Source organism: Primulina tabacum, chromosome 13 (genome assembly GCF_025594145.1).
Source record: "Primulina tabacum isolate GXHZ01 chromosome 13, ASM2559414v2, whole genome shotgun sequence".
Taxonomy (NCBI): domain Eukaryota; kingdom Viridiplantae; phylum Streptophyta; class Magnoliopsida; order Lamiales; family Gesneriaceae; genus Primulina; species Primulina tabacum.
Window position 1 is genome coordinate 11,358,142 of NC_134562.1, and position 26,826 is coordinate 11,384,967.

Below are 26,826 nucleotides of genomic sequence, written 5' to 3' on the forward strand. Positions count from 1 at the left end.
GGATATGACGGTTACGGATTTTATTCGTAAGTTCGAGAGGGGCTGTCACTTTGTGCCCCTGATCGCGAATGATGCCAGAGCCAAGCTGATGCACTTCCTGGTGGGTTTACGGCCGATCTTGCGCTGGGATGTTAGGGTATATGACCATGCTACTTATGAGATTGCCGTCTCCAAGGCCTTAGCCGCAGAGCAGGATCTGCGGAATATCGAGAGGGATCGCCAGGGCAAGCGCCCATTCTAGGCACCGCACCTCCCTCCTCCTCATTAGCATCAGCAGCAGAATAAGAGGCCTTTTCATGGACCGCCTAGGAACCGAGGCCAGCAGCAGCGGGGACGCCCAGCCCCGAGGACTCAGGAGCACCCCGTCTGTCCCAGGTGCTCACGTCGCCATCCTGGAGCATGCATGGCTGGCTCAGGAAAGTGTTTTAAGTGCGGCAGTCCAGACCACATGTTGTTGCAGTGCCCTCAGAGGAATCTGCCTACTCAGGGCAGGGTTTTTGCTCTCCATGCCGCGGAAACCAACCCTGAGCCGGACATGTACTTTCCTTTACCGCGCATTATTCCGTATGTTCAGGCTAGGAAACTCATGCATAGAGGGTGTCGGGCATTTCTAGCGATTTTTATCTGTCCCCGAGGAACCCAGCTAGTCAGCCTCAGATGTTCCGATTGTCAGAGATTTCTTAGATGTTTTTCCCGAAGACGTCTCTGGTATGCCACCCGAGAGAGAGGTGGAGTTTTCCATTGAGCTTATGCCAGGTACGGCTCCGATATCCAAAGCGTCGTACCGACTAGCACCGACAGAGATGGCAGAGCTTAAGAAGCAGATTCAGGAACTTCTCGAAAGGAGTTCATTCGCCCGAGCTTTTCTCCATGGGGCGCGCCAGTCTTATTTGTGAAAAAGAAGGATGGCATGATGAGGCTTTGCATTGACTACCGGGAGTTGAACAGGGTTACAGTGAAGAATAAATACCCACTGCCGAGGATTGAGGATCTGTTTGACCAGTTGCAGGGAGCTTCGATTTTCTCCAAGATAGATCTGCGTTCCGGTTATCACCAGTTGAGGGTGAGAGATGCTGATGTCTCGAAGACTGCTTTCAGGACTCGTTATGGTCACTACGAGTTCCTTGTGATGCCGTTCGGACTGACGAATGCGCCAGCGATCTTCATGGATCTCATGAATCGCGTATTTCAGCCGTACCTCGACTAGTTTGTGATAGTGTTCATAGATGACTTCTCGTCTACTCCAAGTGTCGGGAGGAGCACAGCAGACATCTGACCACAGTGGTTGCAGGACATTGCAAAGCACAAATTATTCGCAAGTTCAGTAAATGCGAATTCTGGTAAGAGAAGGTGGCGTTCTTAGGCACATTGTTTCTAGCAGTGGCATTGAGGTAGACCCGGCGAAAGTTGCAGCAGTCAGAGATTGGGTTGTTGCCTCAGAATGCATCAGAGATTCGCAGTTTTCTTGGGTTGGCAGGATATTACAGGAAGTTCATTCAGGGATTCTCATCCATTGTCGTTCCACTCACAGCACTGACCAAGAAAAATGTGAAGTTTGTGTGGAGCGAGGAGTGTCAGAAGAGCTTCGATACTTTGAAGCAAGCTCTTATCTCAGCACCAGTTTTGGTCGTGCCGTAGATCCGGTGAGTTGTTCCGTATACCGATGCTTCGAAACTTGGTTTAGGTGCAGTTCTGATGCAGCATGGGAGATGATAGCGTATGCTTCTCTACAGCTGAAAATCCATGAGAAGAATTACCCTACCCATGATCCGAGTTAGCGGCCGTAGTTTTTGCTTTGAAGATTTGGAGACACTGATCTGTATGGAGAGAAATGCCAGATCTTTACCGATCACAAGAGCCTCAAGTATTTCTTTACGCAGAAGGAGCTGAACATGCGTCAGAGGCGTTGGTTGGAGCTTGTGAAAGACTACGATTGTGACATTAGCTACCACCCGGGTAAAGCTAATGTAGTTGCGGATGCTTTGAGCAGGAAAGTCGCAGTGATGGCTCATTGACGATTCAGAAACCTCTTCAGATCGAGTTGCAGAGGTTTGATCTGAGACTTACCCTCGAGGTAGAGTTCCTCGTCTATCTACCTTGACCATTCAGTCTTCCCTTTTGGACCGTATTCGCAGTGGTCAGGCGCAGATGAGCAGTTTGCACAGTGGAAGAAGAGAGATGAAGCCAAGGACAGTGTTTTGTATTCAGTCAGCGACGGTATTGCTGAGATACCGAGATTAGGATATGGGTTCCTAGCAGTGATTCTATCCGCAGCAGACCATCTTATCAGAGGCCCATACGTCCCCGTACTCCATCACCCTGGGAGTACGAAGATGTACAAAGATCTGCCAGCTATTGTATTGGTGGCCAGGGATGAAGAAGGACATCAGACGGTTTTGTGTCCGAGTGTCTGACCTGTCAGTTAGTGAAGGCCGAGCATCAGAGACCAGCAGGTTTGGCTCAAGCCTCTTCCTATTCCCGAGTGGAAGTGGGAGAACATTACCATGGATTTTGTGACCGGTTTTGCCGAAGTCAGCCAGAGGATCGAATGCCATCTGGGTGATTTGTAGATCGTCTTACCAAATCAGCGCACTTCTTGCCTATTAAGACGACTTTCACTATGATTCAGTATGCAGAGCTGTATATCTGAGAGATAGTCCGACTCCATGGTATTCCAGTTTCGATCGTATCCGACAGAGATCCCAGATTCACTTCCTCATTTTGGAAGAGCTTGCATTCGACTTTGGGTACGAAGTTGCTGTTTAGCACAGGTTTCCATCCGCAGACAGATGGGTAGTCGGAGCGAATTATTCAGATTTTGGAGGATCTTCTTCGCGCTTGCGTCATGATTTCTCTGGGAGTTGCGAGTCGAACTTACCATTGGTAGAGTTCACCTATAATAACAGTTTCCAGTCGTCTATAGGTATGGCTCCGTATGAAGCACTGTATGGCCGCAAGTGTAGATCTCCTGTTCATTGGATGAGGTAGGAGAGAGAGCAGAGTTGGGTCCAGAGATTGTCCAGCAGGCAGCAGAGGTAGTAGTCAAGATCCGTGATAGGATGAGGACTCCTCAAAGCCGACAGAAGAGTTATGCCGATCAGCGGAGGAGAGAGTTAGAGTTTGCAGTGGGCGATCATGTCTTTGTGAAAGTAGCACCTATGAAGGGTGTCATGAGATTTGGAAGAAAGGAAGCTCAGTCCGAGATTCATTGGACCGTTTGAGATCCTGACAGAGTTGGGACGCTTGCTTATCGTGTGGCTCTTCCGTCGAATCTGGCCGGAGTACACAATGTCTTCACGTCTCCATGCTGAGAAAGTACATGGCGAACCCTTCGCATGTGCTGAACTTTGAGCCGTTGCAACTTACTCCGAACCTGTCTTATGAGGAGAGACCAGTGCAGATCCTAGACCGGCAGGAGAAGAAACCTCGGAACAAGTTGGTTAAGCGAGTCAAAGTCAAATGGCTTAACCATTCTGAGGAGGAAGCTACGTAGGAGTCTGAGTCATAGATGAGGGAGCGTTAACCCGAGTTATTCGGTGAGTTCTAATTTCGAGGACAAAATTTCTTTTAAGGGGGGGAAGGATTGTAGAACCCGTAAATCAGTCTACGTTTAAGCCATGCATAATTCTAGATTTTTAAATTTAATTTACTTCATTGCATGATTATTTTAAATGCATTTATTTGAAGTTAATTATTTATTATTTCAGTTCAGTAGTTTGATTTTTAGCATTTCAGTTATTTCAGTGAGGCCGGACTGGAGTTGGAGTTTTGAGATAGAATTTAAGATCCAGAAAATATTTCCAGAAGTTAATTTAGCTAGCAAGTAAGTTCATTTAAGTTAGAAAGGGAGGTTTGAGGATTTAATTAATTATCTGAGGTGATTAAGAAATGAGCTCATTTAAGTTACTTAATTAAGGGGTTAGCTCACTAAATTAATTAAAGGATTAGTAAGGCTTTTAAAGGTTATTAAATTACTAGATAATCAATTTCCCCCTACCATTTATCATGCATGTTTCGGCCACCCCTTGCCTGTACCACACATTTCCAACTCATCAACTTTGACCAATTCTTTGCATGTAATTAGTAGGATAATTCTAGGATTTTTGGGAGCACAATTTAATTAATTAATGGGCACATCCTAGTCTAGATATCAAGGGAGGAAATCGGCCACTACCTCCTAGAAGCATCCACCAACTCATTTGATATCAAACCATAATTCAAAATTCAAAATGAGAAGACTTAGTCTTGATATGATCCTATTATTTTGTGCACCCTTCTCCTCACCTTCATAACCATCACTCCCCCTCCATCACCACCGAAAATCAGACCTCTTTTCAGTGTAAAATACGTGAGGCATAGCTAGAAAGGTATAAGTGAGTGTTAACCGAGAGATCGACTTGAGTCAGATTAGACTTGAGTTTCCCTAAACCACATACGTGTATGTTATTGTTTTCATATTTTTGTATGTTTTGTCTAAGTATGTTGATTTTATTGATGTATATAGAAGCAGTGAATAACAGATAGTTATTGAGTGTGAGTCACTGACAGAGGGGCTAGATTTTGACAGAGCGATCACTGGCCCATTGCACCTTGTCAGAATAGAATCGGCAGACATGCCAAGTCTTTGGCAGATCTGCCAAGACACTGGACGTTTGGTATATCAAGATGCTTCAGATACAGATAGCATCCTTATTACAGATTATTCGATATAGACTAAACCAAAGTCCAGAAATAAGAACGTGCCGCCACCGCGACCGGTAGTAGTAGGTGGGAGACTTGTTACGTTCTTATTCAGACCGGAATCCCTAGATGAGAGATGAGTCGAGTCTGAGAGATTGAGTCAGAGTCTTAGAATCACAGAGTGTGATTCAGAGTCTATATTGATTCATATTTTTTATGTGATACATGTTCGGAATATGAATTACTATTTGATATCAATTTATGATTTAAGATTATGATACATGTCTTGATATCTATTTCATGCTTTTATAAATGTTGTTATATGAGATGCATGTATACATGATTTATACTGGGATTAAATTCTCACCGAAGTTTTCCGGTTGTTGTCTTGTTTGTATGTGTGCATGACAACAGGTGGAACAGGATCAGGGTCGAGAAGATGATGAGAGATCGAGATTAGAGTGGTGATTCCGGACTTTTATGTAGATAGGTTTCATTACTTGATTGTAGTAGTTGAACCTTAATTTGAAACTAGAATGCATGTTGTACAAAACTTGTAGTTTTATACTGTTTGTATATTAGATTAATCCCATTACGTTCCGCAGTTTAAAGAAAAAATTTTATGGCCCTAATTACTTGATTAGTAAATTGATCCTAATAACGATTAAGAAGATAATTTGTGTCCAGGTCCCCACAATAAAAATTGAAAGATGATATGAACATAAGCAAACACAGACATCCCATTTAGAACAAAGAGAGACCCATATCAAACATCAACATTTAATCAAGATATTGGTAGCATCTGAATACAAAAATCAGGACATTCACATTCAAATAACTCTTAGTGTAATATAAAAATAAGGAATTCACATTCAGAGCTAAGCATTTCAGAAGAAATGTGTCATTCCGGATTTTTGTCTTTATCATTGGATTTTCTCTCAGCCAACACATTGTTAGAGTAGGTGCCCGTCGAGCCAAATGTTGGCCGAGTGTTCACAATGAAACTCTATATATAAACAATCTTTATTTTAATAATATTTGAATTTATTGTTTGGCACATCTTTATCTGTATACCATGCTAGTTGCATAGATAAGTCCTTGAATATACAAATAGTAGAAAGAATATGAGATGCTCATATGATGAGTATCATGAAACTCATATTTGGAATACTGTATATTCTAAACAGTTCCTAGTCGATTCTGCCGCCGCTAAGAAGGATATAGGCCGCTCGAGTCTGAGACTAGTATCTGCGATGTGAGTATCATGTTTCATTGGTAAGGGACATTGTGATGTCCGAGCATGCAGATAGGTGCTCCTGGTAGAGTGCACTGAACAACCCTCCATAAAGGACTTTCCAAGTGGTTCTCACTTATCGAGTGGAAACGTCCTAGTTTATGGTTCTACACCATTAGTCCTTATGACCCGTGACAACATTGAGACTCTATGTGCTAGCATTACACTTTGACTTGTTTACCGACTCTCAAGAGGTCATCAGGTGGCAAGGTTGGGTGTTTTTTCGAAACATATAGAAGTCGATGCATTGTAGTCGGGGATTCACCGCTTACCTTCGGGTGTGGATATCCTATGTGATCTCATGTATATGTAGTATGAAATCTCTGATCAAAGTATGGTGTTAATTATGAAAGGGGTTTCATAGATACATCATCGATGCAACTACGACATGACACATAGTATCGATTCATTGACAACTCTCGATATACCATTGGTTGTCGAATCGGTCGTGATATATGAGATGAAGAGACCATACTGTACGCTAACCATAATTGAATGGTTCTTGCAGGCACTATCATTTGATACCTATGGAATTATGTAAGCGATACTGCTAGGCATTTAACTTGATTGGTTGGGTACTATCAGACTTGAGTTCTGATGTTCTTATTATCAAGGAGTTGATAAGTAAGAATGGAGCAATTGGGGTATGCTCGTATAAGGACATGTTTAGTCCGAATCACATGGAGATGTGAACCCACGGCTAGTTGTATCAATGAACCATTGAGAATCTCACATGTGCTAACTTTTTAGATCCCGTTGATAAGTAAAATACTTCAATGTGTTGAACGGCTTATAAAGGAGTTTATAAGCGTAAGGAAAAATAGAAGTATGATTTCTATAAGGAGAACGTAACTTTTATTTGAGGAAGTGTTCCTAAATTAAAAGTTGGCCAAACGTGTAATGTATTTGAAAATTGTGATTTTCATAAACAATATTATGGACTAAATTAAATTAATTCAAGTGTTGAATTAATTAAACACTAGTGGACCTAGTAGAGTCCAAATAAATAAATTAATTCAAGTGTTGAATTAATTAAATAACATTGGGCCTTGTAGAGCCCAATTAGAATAATTATTCAACTAGTGGGCTTGAGTAAAATCAAGTAAAGGTTAAATGATCTCAAATGTGTTTGAGACATTTTAATAAAAGTTTACGGGCCTTGTAATTGTTACAAGCCCAAGTCAAAAATGTGCATGGGGAGGTGAAAGGTTGGGAGGCAACTTTTTCAATATCCAAAGCATGGCATGCTTTTGGGACACTACAACCTTTTTCCAAAACCAAGAAAAGTCTTCCCTTCACTCCACACTCCTCATGGCCGAAATTTGGGATGTTTTTTTCTCTCCATTTTTGCTTCTTCACTTATTGATGAAAGCATACACTTCTCAAAGAAAAATGCCCTAATTTTTCTAGTGCAAAATTAGGGTGGATCTACCTTGTTAGTGGTGGACCTAGTTTGAAGAAAGGAGTCCAAAAGAAAGGTGAAGCTTGTAGGTTGTCTACCTTCAAGAGCTAAGTTTTTTACAACTTAGTTGGAGCCAAAATCAATCTTTGTGATTGATAGGTAAAAATTCTCTACACCCTATGTATGACATTTTGGTGTTTTTCGTATTTGCTACACATTATAACATTAGGGTGCTCGGTTTTTCTTGTTGAAAAACATTTTTGAAACCTCCGTTACGCTTTCGGGCACCTTAATCGATCCCCTTACAAGTGGTATCAGAGCTAAGGATACTATTTTGTGTAGCTTATACAAGATATTATATTGCGGTCGATTTCTAACCGCATGAGATGAGTTTTTGCAAAAAAAATCAAGGCCGTCTTTGGAGAAATATCGGGCAGCTCGGGCTGCTCGAGGGGCTGCCCATTTCGGGCAGCAAGGGCAGCCCAAGGGGCTGCCCGAACAGTCCCATGATTTTTATATAAAAAAAAAAATTTTGTTGGCCGGATTCCGGCGACGGTGATGACGACTAGGTTTCCAAAAGTGTTTTGGATTATCAAAGTGTCATGGGCCTTGATGTTGTCGGGCCATTAGATGGCTAACATATTTGTGAATTTTAAATGAGCCAAAATGTTTTTGGTAAAAAATGTGTTTTTGGGCCCTTAAGTTTAAAATTACAAAAGTTGCAAATATTTTCTCATGAAATAAATAATTGAAGTTGGACTTTATTTATTTATAGTAAATGTTGATTTACAAGAAATTCGGTTATAAATAAATTAATTAGAAAATAGACAAAGATATTTGTATACTTTGTTAATTTAGTTTATAGTTGTGGCGGTTAGTGATTGGATCAAGATATATAATATTGGATCAATTAATTATTGTGATAATTAATTGATGGTGTATGATATGTGATATTATGCATGAAGGATGATCAAAATTACAATGCCAATTTGCTAGGTGTATGCTAGGATATTTGTGTTGAATGATTGTAATAATTATCAATTTATAAAGTGGGCTTTGGTTTATGGCCCGTTCCCACCCCATGAGATGTATCCCTATTTGCCATGGATATTTATTTGTAAATATTAGAATTGTGGAAGATCAAGATTGGAAGATGGTGGCCTTGATGATTATGAAGATCGAACACATGTAAATATTGGAAGCTTATGTAATAGTTGCATTTGCATCCCATGCATTTCCCTAGGATTGGACCTAGGCCCGTGTTTAGCTCACACGGGCCATTAGTTTTTGGGTGATTGATCATCCTTGTTTTGTTTACTGTTTATAATATATGCATGATATGTTATAAATAATGAGTATGTGCGTTATTATTAAGATAATAACAAAGTTGCACGAATTCGGCAAACATACGATCAAACATGGTGAGCTTTTAAATAAAATTAATGATGAGACCTTTCAAAATTAAAAACCCTCATTTTGAATAAGACTCAAATTAATATCAAGCCCGAAAAGGGGAATTATAAATTTGTTTATAATTTTCATGTTTTCCATCGACAATGGGTGCATGATGAACGCTACTCGTGCTCGGGGCTCTGCTCATATTATTAAGGGAGCCCTGGGTGCCGGAAAGCTGTGACATCCATTGACATAGTGATGTGAACTACGTGGAACTCCCATGATTTCGGCTCATATTATTGAGGGAACTCATGGCGACCGTCCATTAAGGTTCAACATCGATGGGTAAGGCTTGACACGTAAAGATTAACGACGTCATATTATTGGGTCTTAATCAAACGTGAGACAAAAGTTTACGTAGAGGGTTGCATGGAGATGCAATTGGAAACTACCTTTTAGTAATTGTGATTGGCTGATATTATTCGGGATCATAATTCGCTAATTGGACCTTGCGTACCAAGTGAGGAAAGGAGTTTCCCGTTTCACTAGAGGGTAGCGAAAGATGTCAAAACAGTGGGAGTAAAAATTATGAAGTAAGAGTCCATACTTCATATCTTACTAAATATTTTAAAATAGTCATTAACATTTATCTGTTTTACTTTTCAATAGTTTTGACAACGTCTTCGATACGCAATTCGCTATCTGTAATACTCAACATACACGTATTAACCGGACCTAATTACATCAATTGGCTATGAAATCTGAAAATCGTCTTGAATTCGGAAAGGATAGCGTATACACTTACTGAGTCACCCCCTGTTGAGGCTTTGATTGACTGCACTCCGGAGGAATTGCAGACTTACAAGGAATGGTGTGACCATGACTCGAAAGCCAAGTATTATATGCAGGCTTCTATGAAAGATGAGAAGTTGGTTTTTTATGTGGGCTCTTCATCTGGTACGAAGACTGGTCCACCTGGGAATGGAAAGAAGCGTTCTTTCCAACGTCCCAAGAAGAACGTGCCCTTGAAGAGGCAAGCTCCGAATCCCGTTGTGGCAGCCACACCAGTAAAGGCTGACAAGACTGCTGATATTTGTCATCACTGCAAAAGGCCTGGACATTGGAGGCGTAACTGCAGAGAATATCTTGCCCAGAAGGGTTCTGGAAACGGTATGTTCTATATTGAAGTAAACATTTCAATTAACTCTACTTCTTGGGTATAGGATACCGGCTGTAGCTCACATCTCTGTAATGATTTACAGATGATGGCAAGAAGTAGGAGACTTAGAGAAGGTGATACCTTCTTGAGGTTGGGCAATGGAGCATGAGTTGCTGCCAAGGCCGTTGGAAATGTTTACTTATTGTTGAACAAAGATTTTAAGTTGATTTTAAGAGATGTTTTGTTTGTACCTGATTTGGTGGAAAAACATTGTTTCCATTTCTATGCTTGATAAAAATGGATATTCTTGTTTATTTAGCAAAGGTGTTTGCAACATTTACAAGAATGAATGTTTAATTGGTATTGGAGAACTTGAAAAACGATCTCTATAACTTAAAATTGAAAGATATTCCACTAAACAATGTCCAAGCAATAACAACAACAAACAAGCGAAAACTAGATACTCTAAATTCGGCACAATTATTGCATGCTCGATTAGGACATATTTTTCTAAGAAGGATGAACAAGCTAGTGGGAGTGGTCATGTTTGATATATCTGATATTAATGCTCTCACGACTTGTGAATCCTGTCTAAAAGGAAAGATGACAAAAATTCCCTTTAAGGGCCATGTGGAGTGAGCAAAGGGTTATTGGATTTGATCCATACCGATGTGTGCGGTCCGCTTAGCATCACCAATAAGCATGGACATGCCTACTTCATCACCCTTCACCGATGACTTTTCGAGGTATGGGTATGTGTATTTGATGAAATACAAGTCTGAAGCCTTTGAAAGGTTCAAAGAATTCAGAAGTGAAGTAGAGAAACAGTTGGGACGAAGCATCAAGACACTTCGATCGGATCGAGGTGGTGAGTACTTGAGTGCCGAGTTCCAAGAGTATCTTAGGGAGAATGGGATTCTCTCGTAGTGGACTCCGCCCGCTACACCGCAGTTGAATGGTGTTTCGGAGCGTCGTAATTGGACTTTAATGGACATGGTTCGGTCTATGATGGCGTTCACGGAGTTGCAGCCATCCTTTTTGGGATATGCGCTTGAGACAGCGGCACTGTTGTTGAACAATGTCCATTCAAAGGCAGTTGATAAGACACCATATGAGATATGGATGGGTAAGCCTCCCAAGTATTCTTATCTTAGAATATGGGGGTGCCCTACTTATGTGAAGCAGGTAGTGGAGATAAATTGGATAGTCGATCCATTTTATGTTATTTTGTGGGATATCCAAGGAATTTTGTTGGATATTATTTCTACCATATGCAAGAAACAAAGGTATTTGTTTCTAGGAATGCAACCTTTTGGAAAAGAAATTTCTATTGGATAGAAAAGGGGAGATGATAGAACTCGAAGAGGTTCGAGAGACACCCACAATTATAGAACCCACACCTGAGGAGCCAAGACAGGAGAAACAAGCTCCTAGAAGATCCGAGAGAGACTCGAGACCACCTATTGAGGTATGGTCTGCTTCTTGAAGAGGGCCATGATGAGCCTAACCATGGATTTGATCCAAGGACCTTCAAAGAAGCGTTATCTGATGCCGATTCATCCAAGTGGCTTGAAGCAATGGAATCTGAGATGAATTCCATGCATTCGAACCAAGTGTGGAATCTCGTGGATCCACCTGAGGGAATGTTCCCATAGGGTGTAAATTGATTTACAAGAGGAAACTTGGGGCGGATGGGAAGGTATTGACCTTCAAGGCGCGATTGGTAGCAAAAGGATATACTCAAAGACAAGGAGTTGACTTTGAGGAAACCTTTTCTCAAGTTGCAATGTTCAAGTCGATAAGGATATTGCTAGTCATAGCTGCATGGTATGACTATGAGATATGGCAGATGGATGTCAAGACAGCCTTTCTTAATGGGGATATTAAGGAAGACATTTACATTTCTCAACCTGAAGGGTTTACATCTGTCGGAAAGTGAGCATATGGTATACAAACTTCAGAGATCTATTTATGGTCTAAAGCAGGCATCTAGGAGTTGGAACCTTAGATTCGATAGTACAATCAAAGAGTATGGTTTTATTAAGAACCCTGAGGAACCCTGTATGTATAAGAAGGTCACTGGGAGTGCTGTGACAATCCTGGTGCTTTATGTTGATGACATTCTACTCATTGGGAATGATGTAGGAATGTTGCAATCAACTAAGATATGGTTAGCGAGTAAGTTCTCGATGCAAGACTTGAGTTAAGCATCTTTCGTATTGGGAATACAGATCGTTAGAGATAGATCAAAAAGATTGCTTGGTCTCACCCAGTCCACATGCATTGATACCATTGTGAAGAGGTTCTCGATGGATGAGTCCAAGAGAGGACATCTACCAATGTGTCATGGCGTGTCCCTATCCAAGTCTATGCCTCCCAAGACTGATGCAGAGATAGCGGCGATGATACGCATTTCATATGCATCTGCGATTGATATCATCATGTATGGGATGATATCTACACGTCCTGACGTGGCTTTCGCACTAAGTTAGTGAGTAGATATCAATCGAACCCTGGTCTTTCACATTGGAAAGCTGTGAAAGACATCCTCAAGTATTGAGAAGGACCAATAAGTTGTTCTTGGTCTATGGGGTGGAGAACTGAAATTGGAAGGCTATACTGACTCTAGATCCCAAAGAGATATCGATGACTCGAAATCAACCTCTGGATTCTTATTCATGCTCAATGGAGTTGCTGTCTCTTGGAAGAGTTCCAAGCAAGACAGTACTGCGGATTCCACCACTGAGGCCGAATACATTGCTGCATCAGATGCAGCAAAGGAGGCTGTTTGGATAAGAAATTTCGTCCAAGAGGTGGACGTCATTCCTAATGGAGTTGCTCCTGTCCCGGTGTTGTGTGACAACACGGGAGCTATAGCTCAAGCAAAGGAGCCAAAGTCTCATCAGAAGTCCAAACATGTATTGAGAAAGTACCACATCCTCCGAGAGATTGTGGAAAGAGGAGAAGTCTCGATTGACAAAGTCGGCTCCGCAGATAATGTTGCTGATCCACTAACTAAGCCTTTACCTGGACCATTATTCGAGAAGCATCGCGAATCGATGGGTTTGAAGCATATGGGTAGTTGGCTCTAGTGCAAGTGGGAGATTGTTAGAGTAGGTGCCCGTCGAGCCAAATGTTGGCCGAGTGTTCACAATGAAACTCTATGTATAAACAATCTTTATTTTAATAATATTTGAATTTATTGTTTTGGCACATCTTTATCTGTATACCCATGCTAGTTGCATAGATAAAGTCCTTGAATATACAAATAGTAGAAAGAATATGAGATGCTCATATGATGAGTATCATGAAACTCATATTGGAATACTGTATATTCTAAACAGTTCCTAGTCGATTCAACGGCCGCTAAGAAGGATATAGGTCACTCGAGTTTGAAACTATTATATGCGATGTGAGTATCATGTTTCATTGGTAGGGGACATTGTGATGTCCGAGCATGCAGATAGATGCTCCTGGTAGAGTGCACTGAACAATCCTCCATAAAGGACTTTCCAAGTGGTTCTCACTTATCGAGTGGAAACGTCCTAGTTTATGGTTGTACACCATTAGTCCTTATGACTCGGGACAACATTGAGACTCTATGTGCTAGCATTACACTTTGACTTCTTTACCGACTCTCATGGGTTCATCAGGTGGCAAGGTTGGGTGTTTTGTCGAAACATATAGGAGTCGATGCATTATAGTCGGGGATTCACCGCTTACCTTCGGGTATGGATATCCTATGTGATCTCATGTATATGTAGTTTGAAATCTTTGATCAGAGTATGGTGATAATTAAGAAAGGGGTTTCATAGATTACACCATCGATGCAACTACGACATGACACATAGTATCGATTCATTGACAACTCTCGATATACCAATGGTTGTCGAATCGGTCAGGATATATGAGTTGAAGGGACCGTACTATACGCTAACCATAATTGAATGGTTCTTGTATGCACTATTATTTGATACCTAGGGAATCATGTAAGCGATGCTGCTAGGCGTTTAACATGATTGATTGTGTACTATCAGACTTGAGTTCTGACGTTCTTGTTATCAAGGAGTTGATAATTAAAAATGTAGCAATTGGGGTATGCTCGAATAAGGACATGTTTAGTCCGAATCACATGGAGATGTGAACCTACGGCTAGTTGTATCAATGAACCATTGAGGGCCACACAAGTGTTAGCTTTCTAGATCCCGTTGAGAAGTTAAAATAGTTCAATGTATTGAACGGCTTATAAAGGAGTTTATAAGCGTAAGGAAAAATAGAAGTATGACTTCTATAAGGAGAACGTAACTTTTATTTAAGGAAGTTTTCCTAAATTAAAAGTTGGTCAAACGAATAATGTATTTGAAAATTGTGATTTTCATAAACATTATTATGGACTCAATTAAATTAATTCAATTGTTGAATTAATTAAACACTAGTGGACCTAGTAGAGTCCAAATAATTAAATTAATTCAAGTGTTGATTAATTAAATAACATTGGGCTTTGTAGAATCCAATTAGAAATAATTATTCAACTTGTAGGCTTGAATAAATCAAGTAAAGGTTAAATGATCTCAATGTGTTTGAGACATTTAAATAAAACTCCATGGGCCTTGTAATTGTTACAAGCCCAAGTCAAAAATGTGCATGGGGAGGTGAAAGGTTGGGAAGCAACTTTTTCAATGTCCAAGGCATGACATGCTTTTGGGACACCACAACCTTTTCAAACCAAGAAAGTCTCCCCTTCACTCCACACTCCTCATGGCCGAAATTTGGGATGTTTTTTTCTCTCCATTTTTGCTTCTTCACTTGTTGATGAAAGCACACACTTCTCAAAGAAAAATGCCCTAATTTTTCTAGTGCAAAATTAGGATGGATCTACCTTGTTAGTGGTGGATCTAATTTGAAGAAAGGAGTCCAAAAGAAAGGTGAAGCTTGTAGATTGTCTACCTTCACGAGTTAAGTTGTTTACAACTTAGCTGGAGCCAAAATCAATCTTTGTGATTGATAGGTAAAAATTCTAAACACCCTATGTATGACATTTTGGTGTTTTTCGTATTTGCTACACATTATAGCATTAGGGTGCTCGGTTTTTGTTGTTGAAAAATATTTTTGAAAATTCCGTTGCGCTTTCGGGCACCTTAATCGATCCCCTTACACACATACCTGTCCCTCATGAGAAATCTCTGTCATCATAAAAATGTTAGTAATTAAAACAGCAAATTTCGTGAAGATAGTCGAAAATAAAGTGGTTTGCTTTATGATTTTTTGTAACTTTCTCTAAGTTTAAATGCTTCAAGCCCGTTAATGAAGTGCTCCTATTGAAGAAATTTGACAATAGCCACATACTGTCAGTACATTGCAATCTTTATAGCCAAGATAGCAAAATCATGAGATCTCCGTATCTTCAGTATCATTGCTATTGACACCAATGAAGAAAGGGGGGAGCAGTACAATATAAAAACGCAAGACTATTGATGGCTTTTTAGCCATTTTTATTCAAAGAATACCTTTAATCATCCTAAGCTGCATTAAGTGGCCAACAATGTCCATCAGACGAAGAAGCACGTGCTTTGGCATCTTACCATAAATATCTTCCTGCAACATTGTGGGGACCCGGACGCTAATCATCTTCTTAATCGTCATTGGGACTAATGTAATCAATTATAATAAACAGGGTCTAAATTTTTTTTAACTTGCGAAACGTAGTGAAATAAAACATATATATACATCTCAGTATTAAAAGTACAAGTCTTGCATTATATACAATCAGTCTCAACTAAGGGTTAACAACTATATAGCAAGTGTTTCAACCCTATCTCTAGTCCAAGTCCGTAGCCACCACTCTAATCTCGATCTTTCTTCACCTCTGTGACCCTGAACCTGTCCCACCTGTTGCCATGCACACATACAAACACGACAACAGCCGGACAACTCCGGTGAGAAATAAATATCCCAGTATGAACAATGTATCAATGAAATCATATAAAACATATATAAAAGCATAAACAATCATTAAAACATGTATCCAATCTGACTACATGAACCAATACGAATCTGTATTTAAGTCAATGACTTATTATCTTATCTCAACTTATTTCTAACCTAGGGATCCCGATCTAATTTAGACTTTGGTATGCTCTATCGAATGTCTACAATAGACGTCGATCTACATCTAAGCTCATCGATACACGTAAGTCTAGAGTCTTCGCAGTTCTGACAAAGACTCGGCGGTTCTGCCCTAGCTAGGCTGATCTGCCCTAGACTCAAACTCTGGCTCTGCTATAATTCAATAGACTAAACATATCCATCTGATAATATGCAAATATCAATGCAATAAAATAAAGTATGTGATTTTGGGAAACTCAAGTCAAACCTAACTCGAGTTGTGCAATCCCGAATCAACATTTATTTATACCTTTCGTTCTGTCGCTCTGATACAATCGAAGTCTCGACTCAAAGCCTGTCAATGTTCAATCTGGTAATGAAAATATCAATATACTATATCAATATTCTATTCAAATCAAAACATCCCCGTCTTATCAAATTCTGACGGTACAACGGTACAATCCTGCGATACCGGTGATACCACACCAGTATATAATAATTCCAATAACTTATAATCAACCAGCGTACGAATCTGACATCACATCTTAGTCAATTTAACTATGAAATTCATAACAATTCCATAATCAATATGTTTCTTAATCTGACTTCGATTCTATGATGTCTACTATGTCAAGAACACTATATATGAATCGTATCTGATTCTGTACATAGCTAATTTCAAATCTTAACAAAACGTAACAAAAATTACATCCTGTTGTAGCTGTCGTTGCTAGGAACACGGTGACGTACTCGGATTCAAATTTGGATAGACGGATTGATCGCAAATCGAATTGATCGTACTTCCCCCGGAAGCTCTCGTTCATTTTCTTATTTTCTGAATTCTAAACGAATTCAATGACATATATATAATCCAGTTTGCATGTAAAGCAACGTGGCTTATTTTTCTTGAACTTGGGTCGGCGCTCGAGCGGTGCTAAACTACCGCTCGGCGCGGCATTCCTCTGTCCAATCATTTCCAATTGCACCATGGCGCTCGGGCGGTCGATCTTTACCGCCCGGGCGCCACTTCTTCTGCCCGCAACATATATGGAATGAACACTGGCGCTCGGCGGTCAAAAACTACCGCTCGGGCGCCAGACTCTCTGTCCACAAGTTGTGTAATTCATATGCTTGGCCCAATTTGGTCTCGTAATGGCCCGACTATAATCACATTAGTTCAAATTCGATAATCTTCGCTTAACATGATATGAAATCTAGGGCATTACATTTCTCCCCCTCTAAGATACGATTTCGTCCTCGAAATCCCAGGCATTCAATTATATCAATAGGGAGTATATACAGAAACTGTATAAAAATTTACATTATCGAAACAACTCTGGGAATTCTTGTCTCATATCTGATTCAGTCTCCCAGGTTGCTTCTTCAATGCCATGACGAGTCCATTGAACTTTCACAAGTGGAATGGTCTTCGTTCTGAGCTGTTTTTCTTTACGATCAATAATCTGAATCGGTTTTTCAATATAGCTCTCGTCTCATCCAATTCGCCTCATCTGGCTGAATAGCATGTGAAGCATCAGGAAGGTATTTCCTTAATAACGATACATGAAAGACATCATGTATCCCGGATAATGAGGCGGTAAAGCGAGTCGATAGGCACGATCTCCTATCTTCTCGAGAATCTCATAAGGCCCAATATATCGTGGAGAGTTTCCCTTTCTTGCCAAATCTGACAACTCCTCTGAAAGGTGAAATCTTTAAAAATACTCGGTCTCCTGCCTCAAATACCAACGGTCTACATCGACATTGGCATATTTGGCTTGTCTGTCTTGTGCTGCCTTCATTTTCTTTCGAATTAGCTTCACTTTTTGTGTCATATCTCTTATCATGTCAGGTCCAATCTCAGGCACTTCAAGATATCATCCAATAGAGAGGGGATCGACACTTCTTTCCGTACAACGCTTCAAATGGTGCCATCTCAATACTTGTCTGATAGCTGTTGTTGTACGAAAACTCACAAAGTGGCAATGCATCTTGCCAATTAGTGCTAAAATCAAGCACTACTGCTCTCAGCATATCCTCCAGTTCTGGATAGTTCGCTCTGACTGTCCGTCAGTCTATGGATGATATGCGGTACTCAGATGTAACTTCGTACCGAGAGCCTGCTGCAAACTCTGCCAGAAGTGCGAAGTAAATCGAGGATCACGGTCTGATACAATTGACTTCGGCACTCCGTGCAATCTGACCACTTCTCTGACATAGATCTCTGCCATCTGGTCAAATCTGTACGTCATCTTGTACGGAATAAAACATGCGGATTTGGTCAATCTGTCAATCACGACCCAAATCGCATCACAACCTCGGGAGGACGCGGTAGCTGCGTCACAAAATCCATGGAAATGTGATCCCATTTCCATTCAGGAATGGACAAACTCTGTAATAAACTCCTGGTTTCTTTCTTTTTCTTTCACCTGCTGGCAATTCAGACATTTGGAAACAAATTCGGCAATGTCAGTCTTCATTTGTTTCCACCAGAACTGTCTTTTCAAACATTATACATCTTTCTGCCACCAGGATGAATACTGAATCGACTGTTGTGCGCTTCTGACAATATCTGTCGTCTCAAATCTGAAACATTCGGCACAACCAAACGATTATTTATATACAAGACGTTATCACGTACCTGATATTCCGATCGATGTCCTGGTCTGATCATCGATACTGATTTCTGTACATTCTGATCAACTTTCTGAGCTGCCTTAATCCTTAAGATCATCTCGGGTTCCACTTGCACCGTAGAAAGTCTCAACGGTCTATAATCTGTTTCAAATGCGAATCCAGACAAACAGCAGTCTTCTATCAATTTGAAACACCGATCGTCGACAAGATAAGGAACATACCTTCGACTTAGTGCATCAGCTGCTGCATTAGACTTTCCTGGATAGTATTTGATTTCACAATCAAAGTCTTTACGCAAATCAAGCCATCTTCGTTCCCTCATATTCAATTCAGATTGTGAAAACAGATATTTCACAACTCTTATGATCAGAATATATCTCGAACTTCTCACTATAAAGATAGTGTCGCCATATCTTTAATGCAAAGGACAATGGCTGCCAATTCAAGATCATGAACTGGATAACGGGTCTCGTGTGGTTTAAGCTGTCTTGAGGCATAAGCAATAACATGCCTTCGTTTCATCAAAACACATCCCAACCCCTGTGGAGAAGCGTCGAATAAACCACAAAATAACCAGTACCGGATGGGATAGTCAACACCGGGGCACTGGTCAATCCTTTTTCAACTCCAGAAAACTGGTCTCGCATTCTTCAGACCAAACAAATGGAGCATTCTTCTGAGTCAGCTAAGTAATTGGTTTAGCTATACTCGAGAAATCTTTAAAGAACGACGGTGATATCCCGCTAAAACCCATGAAACTGCGAATTTCGGGCACTGACGTCGGTCTTGGCCAAGAAAATCACGGCCTCAACTTTGCTGGGATCCACTGATATCCCATCTCCGATATAATATGCCCCAGAAATACTACCATATCTTACCAAAACTCGTATGTCGAACAGTTTAGCATATAATTTCTCAGCCCTTAGAATTCGCAACACAGTTCTTAAATGCTCAGCATGCTCATTCATATTCTTTGAATAAATCAAAATATCATCAATGAATACAATCACAAATTCATCGAGATATTTCTGGAATATACGTTCATCAATCCCATAAACACAGCTGGAGTATTAGTCAGACCAAATGGCATGACAATAAACTCATAATGTCCATACCTGGTTCTGAATGCTGTTTTCGAGATATCAGAATCTCTGACTCTCAGCTGATAATATCCCGATCTTAAATCTATTTTGGAATATACTGCAGAACCCTGCAACTGGTCAAACAAATCATCAATACGAGGCAAAAGATATTTATTCTTTATCGTTGCCTTGTTCAGTTGCCGATAGTCGATGCAGAGTCTCATCGAACCGTCTTTCTTTCTTACAAATAGTACTGGAGCACCCCAAGGAGAAACACTCGGTCTGATGTACCCCTTGGCCAGTAAATCTTCCAGCTGATCTTTCAATTCTTTCAATTCAATTGGTGCCATTCTGTACGGAGCTCTAGAAATTTGCACTGTACCTGACATCAATTCAATGCTGAAGTCTATCTCTCTAACTGGAGGTAATCCCGGGATCTCATCTGGAAAGACGTCAGCAAACTCACGTACCACTGGCAAATCAGCCAAGGATGGACTCGACTTCAGTAAATCTACTGAATATACAAGGAATCCCTCTGCTCCTTTCTGTAACAATCGAGTGATAGATAATACGGATATTAAAGGAATTCTCGATCTAGAACCCTTACCGTAGAATTTCCACTCTTTAGTCATATCTGGTCTGAATCTCACTATCTTGTGGAAACAATCAACTGTAGCTCTGTACTTGGTCAGCATATCAATACCAATAATACAATAAAAATCAGACAACCCCAGTACAATACACTCTAAACTCAATCTCATGCCCGTCATACTGTAGTACACAATGTTTTACAGAATTTACGGATATCAAACCTGTCCCTAAAGGAGAAGAGACAGACACTACAGTAGCTAAAGACTCTACAGGCAATGCATGACTTAATGAAAATCGTTCAGAAATAAAAGTATGTGAAGCACCGGTATCAATTAATACATAAGCAAGGTAACCACATAAAGAACAGTTACCTGCCACAACGTCATCTGGTGCTTCATGGGCCTGCTCCTCTGTCAAAGCGAATACTCTGTCCTGCTGTCTAGGAGGCTGGCTAACAGTCTGGCTACCTCCTGGCCTCTGCTGTGACTGAGCTGGCACTGGCTGGAATGTGTGAACAGCAGCTGATCGTCTCTCAGTGTGTGCTGCTGATCCCGATGACTCGGCTCCCTGAGATCTTTGGGACCCTCTCTGTGGACACACTTTAGCAAAGTGTCCTGGCGGTTTACAGATGTTGCAACTACCAGTTACTCCCCTGCATTGCTCAGTTGCATGTCTTTCTCCGCAAGTCCTACAATAAACTCCAGTATAACTTTGAGATATATTCTGATCATAGAGTTTGAAATATCTGTTTTCAAAATCTGAATTGAATATGAGGCAACGAAAATGGCTTGATTTACTTAAAGACTTTGATTGTGAAATCAAATACTATCCAGGAAAGCTAATGCAGTAGCTGATGCACTAACTCGAAAGGTATGTTCTTTATACTTGTCGACAATCGGTGTTTCAAATTTGATTAGAAGACTGCTGTTTGTCTGGATTAGCATTTGAAACAGATTATAGACCGTTGAAACTTTATACGGTGCAAGTGGAACCCGAGCTGATCTTAAGAATTAAGGCAGCTCAGAAAGTTGATCAGAATGTACAGAAATCAGTATCGATGATCAGAAAAGGACATCGATTAGAATATAAGGTACGTGATAACGTCTTTTATGTAAATAATCATTTGGTTGTGCCGAATGTTTCAGATTTGAGACGACAGATATAATCAGAAGCGCACAACAGTCGATTCAGTATTCATCCTGGTGGCAGAAAGATGTATAATGATTTGAAAATACAGTTCTGGTGGAAACAAATGAAGACCGACATTGCCGAATTTGTTTCCAAATGTCTGAATTGCCAGCAGGTGAAAGCAGAAAGAAAGAAACCAGGAGGTTTATTGCAGAGTTTGTCCATTCCTGAATGGAAATGGGATCACATTTCCATGGATTTTGTGACGCAGCTACCGCGTTCCTCCCGAGGTTGTGATGCGATTTGGGTCGTGATTGACAGATTGACCAAATCCGCATGTTTTATTCCGTACAAGATGACGTACAGATTTGACCAGATGGAAGAGATCTATGTCAGAGAAGTGGTCAGATTGCACGGAATGCCGAAGTCAATTGTATCAGACCGTGATCCTCGATTTACATCGCACTTCTGGCAGAGCTTGCAGCAGGCTCTCGGTACGAAGTTACATCTGAGTACCGCATATCATCCACAGACTGACGGACAATAAGAGCGAACTATCCAGACACTGGAGGATATGCTGAGAGCAGTAGTGCTTGATTTTAGCACTAATTGGCAAGATGCATTGCCACTTTGTGAGTTTTCGTACAACAACGGCTATCAGATGAGTATTGAGATGGCACCATTTGAAGCGTTGTACGGAAAGAAGTGTCGACCCCTCTCTATTGGGATGATATCTGTGAAGTGCCTGAGATTGGACCTGATATGATCAGAGATATGACAGAAAAAGTGAAGCTAATTCAAAAGAAAATGAAGGCAGCACAAGACGGACATGCCAAATATGCCAATTTTCGACGTAGACCGTTGGTATTTGAGACATGAGACCTAGTAAATTTAAAGATTTCACCTTTCAGAGGAGTTGTCAGATTTGGCAAGAAAGGGAAACTGTCTCCACGATATATTGGGCCTTATGAGATTCTCGAAAAGATAGGAGATCGTGCATATCGACTCGCGTTACCGCCTTCATTATCCGGGATACATGATGTCTTTCATGTATCGTTATTAAGGAAATACCTTCCTGATGCTTCACATGCTATTCAGCCAGACGAGGCCGAAATGGATGAGACGTTGAGCTATCTTGAAAAATCGATTCAGATTATTGATCGTAAAGAAAAACAGCTCATAACGAAGACCATTCCACTTGTGAAAGTTCAATGGACTCGTCATGGCACTGAAAAAGCAACCTGGGAAACTGAATCAGATATGAGACAAGAATTCCCAGAGTTGTTTCGATAATGTAACTTTTTAGACCGTTTCTGTATATAATCCCTATTGATATAATTGAATGCCTGTGATTTCGAGGACGAAATCGTATCTTAGGGGGGGAGAAATGTAATGCCCGAGATTTTATACCGTGTTAAATTACGATTATTGATTTTTAATCGTGATAATTATGAAAGGGCTAACCGAGACACAAAATGAGATCGCGTGTGAAAATTGATGTGCGAGGACAGTAGCATTGGCGCACATGCACGACCGGATGCGCGCACATGCGCCAAACAGGCAGAAGACCTCACGCATATGCGCGGAAGATGTCGCGCATATGCGCGAGCCTATGCAAGTGAGGTCCAGAAGACATCGCGCATATGTGCCAGTAATGTCGTGCATATGCGCGAGCTGCCAAGGCCGAGACCAGTAGGTCTCGCGCATATGCGCCAGTAATGTCGCGCATATGCGCGAGACATGCAAATTGAAAAATTGCCACATTTCCTTGGCATGGGAATTGGATATATATATATATATAAAGAAACGTAATTCCTCAGAAGTTTCAGAAGAGAGGAACGAGAGCTTCCAGGGGAATTACGTTCAATTCGATTTGCGATCAATCCGTCTGTCCAAATTTGAATCGGAGTACGGCACCGTGTTCCTAGCAACGACAGCTACAACAAGACGTAAGTTTTGTTACGTTTTGTTAAGATTTGAAATTATGCTATGTCCAGAATCAGATACTATTCATAAATAGTGTTCTTGACATAGTAGACATCATAGAATCGAAGTCAGATTAAGAAACAGATTGATTATGGAATTGTTATGAATTTCAGAGTTAAATTGACTGAGATGTGATGTCAGATTCGTACGGTGGTTGATTATAAGTTATTGGAATTAGTATATACTTGTGTGGTATCACCGGTATCGCAAGATTGTACTGTTGTACCGTCAGAATTTGATAAGACAGGGATGTTTTGATTTGAATAAATATTGATACAGTATATTGATATTGTCATTGCCAGATTGAACATTGTCAGGCTTTGAGTCGAGACTTCGATTGTATCAGAGAGACAGAATAAAAGGTATAAATAAATGTTGATTCGGGATTGCACAACTCGAGTTAGGTTTGACTTGAGTTTCCCAAAATCACATACTTTATTTTATTGCATTGATATTTGCAAATTATCAGATTGATATGTTTAGTCTACTGAATTTATAGCAGAGCAAGAGTCCGATTCTAGGGCAGATCAGCCTAGCTAGGGCAGAACCGCCGAGTTTTTGACAGAACAGCTAAGACTCTAGACTTACAGTGTATCGATGAGCTTAGATGTAGATCGACTTCTATTCTAGACATTTGATACAGCATGCCAAAGTCTAAATTAGATCGGGATCCCTAGATTAGAAATAAGTTGAGATGAGATAACGAGTCATTCATTTAAATACATATTGGTATTGATTCATGTAGTCAGATTAGATACATGTGTTACTGTTTGTTTATGCTTTTATATATGTGTTATATGATTGCATTAATACATTGTTTATACTGGGATTTTATTCTCACCGGAGTTGTCCGGCTGTTGTCGTGTTTGTATGTGTGCATGGCAACAGGTGGGACAGGTTCAGGGTCACAGAGGTGAAGAAAGATCGAGATTAGAGTGGTGGCTACGGACTTGGACTAGAGATAGGGTTTAAACACTTGCTATATAGTTGTTAACCCTTAGTTGAGACTGATTGTATATAATGCAAGACTTGTACTTTTAATACTGAGATGTATATATATGTTTTATTTCACTACGTTCCGCAAGTTAAAAATAAAATTTAGACCCTGTTTATTATAATTGATTACATTAGTCCCAATGACGATAAAGAAGATGATTAGCGTCCGGGTCCCCACATGAATCCTGTCTGAAAGGAAAGATGACCAAAATTCCCTTTAAGGGCCATGTGGAGCGAGCCAAAGGGTTATTGGATTTGATCCATACCGATGTGTGCGGTCCGCTTAGCATAACCACTAAGCATGGACATGCCTACTTCATCACCTTTACCGATGACTTTTCGAGGTATGGGTATGTGTATTTGATGAAATACAAGTCTGAAGCCTTTGAAAGGTTCAAAGAATTCAGAAGTGAAGTAGAGAAACAGTTGGGACGAAGCATCAAGACACTTCGATCGGATCGAGGTGGTGAGTACTTGAGTGCCGAGTTCCAATAGTATCTTAGGGAGAATGAGATTCTCTCGCAGTGGACTCCGCCTGCTACTGCACAGTTGAATGGTGTTTCAGAGCGTCGTAACCGGACTTTGATGGACATGGTTCGGTCTATGATGGGGTTCACGGAGTTGCCGCCATCCTTTTGGGGATATGCTCTTGAGACAGCGGCACTGTTGTTGAACAATGTCCATTCAAAGGCAGTTGACAAGACACCATATGAGATATGGATGGGTAAGCCTCCCAAATATTCTTATCTTAGAATATGGGGGTGCCCTGCTTATGTGAAGCAGGTAGTGGGAGATAAATTGGATAGTCGATCCATTTATGTTACTTTGTGGGATATCCAGAGAATTCGGTTGGATACTACTCCTATCATCCCCATGAAACAAAAGTGTTTGTTTCTAGGAATGCAACCTTTTTGGAAAAGGAATTTCTATTGGATAGAAAAGGGGAGATGATAGTACTCGAAGAGGTTCGAGAGACACCCACAATTATAGAACCCACACCCGAAGAGCCAAGACAGAAGGTACAAGCTCCTAGAAGATCCGAGAGAGTCTCGAGACCACCTATGAGGTATGGTCTGCTTCTTGAAGAGGGCCATGATGAGCCTAACCATGGATTTGATCCAAGGACCTTCAAGGAAGCATTATCTGATGCTGATTCATCCAAGTGGCTTGAAGCATTGGAATATGAGATGAATTCCATGCATTCGAACCAAGTGTGGAATCTCGTGGATCCACCTGAGGGAATTGTTCCCATAGGGTGTAAATGGATTTACAAGAGGAAACTTGGGGCGGATGGGAAGGTATTGACTTTCAAGGCGCGATTGGTGGCAAAAGGATGTACTCAAAGACAAGAAGTTGACTTTGAGGAAACCTTTTCTCCAGTTGCAATGTTCAAGTCCATAAGGATATTGCTAGCCATAGCTGCATGGTATGACTTTGAGATATGGCAGATGGATGTCAAGACAGCCTTTCTTAACGAAGATATTAAGGAAGAGATTTACATGTCTCAACCCGAAGGGTTTACATATGTCGGAAGTGAGCATATGGTATGCAAACTTCAGAGATCTATTTATGGTCTAAAGCAGGCATCTAGGAGTTAGAACCTTAGATTCGATAGTACAATCAAAGAGTTTGGTTTTACTAAGAATCCTGAGGAACCCCGTGTGTATAAGAAGGTCAGTGGGAGTGCTGTGACATTCCTATTGCTTTATGTTGATGACATTATACTCATTGAGAATGATGTAGGAATGTTGCAATCAACTAAGATATGGTTAGCGAGTAAGTTATCGATGCAGGACTTGGGTGAAGCATCTTTTGTATTGGGAATACAGATCTATAGAGATAGATCAAGAAGATTTCTTGGTCTCACCCAGTCCACATACGTTGATACCATCATGAAGAGGTACTCGATGGATGAGTCCAAGATAGGACATCTACCAATGTGTCATGGCGTGTCCGTATCCAAGTCTATGTCTCCCAAGACTAATGCAGAGATAGAGGCGATGACACGCATTCCGTATGCATCTGCGATTGGTAGCATCATGTATGGGATGATATCTACACGTCCTGACGTGGCTTTTGCACTAAGTTTAGGGAGTAGATATCGATCGAACCCCGATCTTCCACATTGGAAAGCTGTGAAAGACATCCTCAAGTATTTGAGAAGGACCGATAAATTGTTCTTGGTCTATGTGGGTGGAGAACTGAAATTGGAAGGCTATACCGACTCTAGCTTCCAAAGCGATATCGATGACTCGAAGTCAACCTCTGGAATCATATTCATGGTCAATAGTGCTTCTGTCTCTTGGAAGAGTTCCAAGCAAGACAGTACAGCGGATTCCACCACTGAGGCAGAATATATTGCTGCATCAGC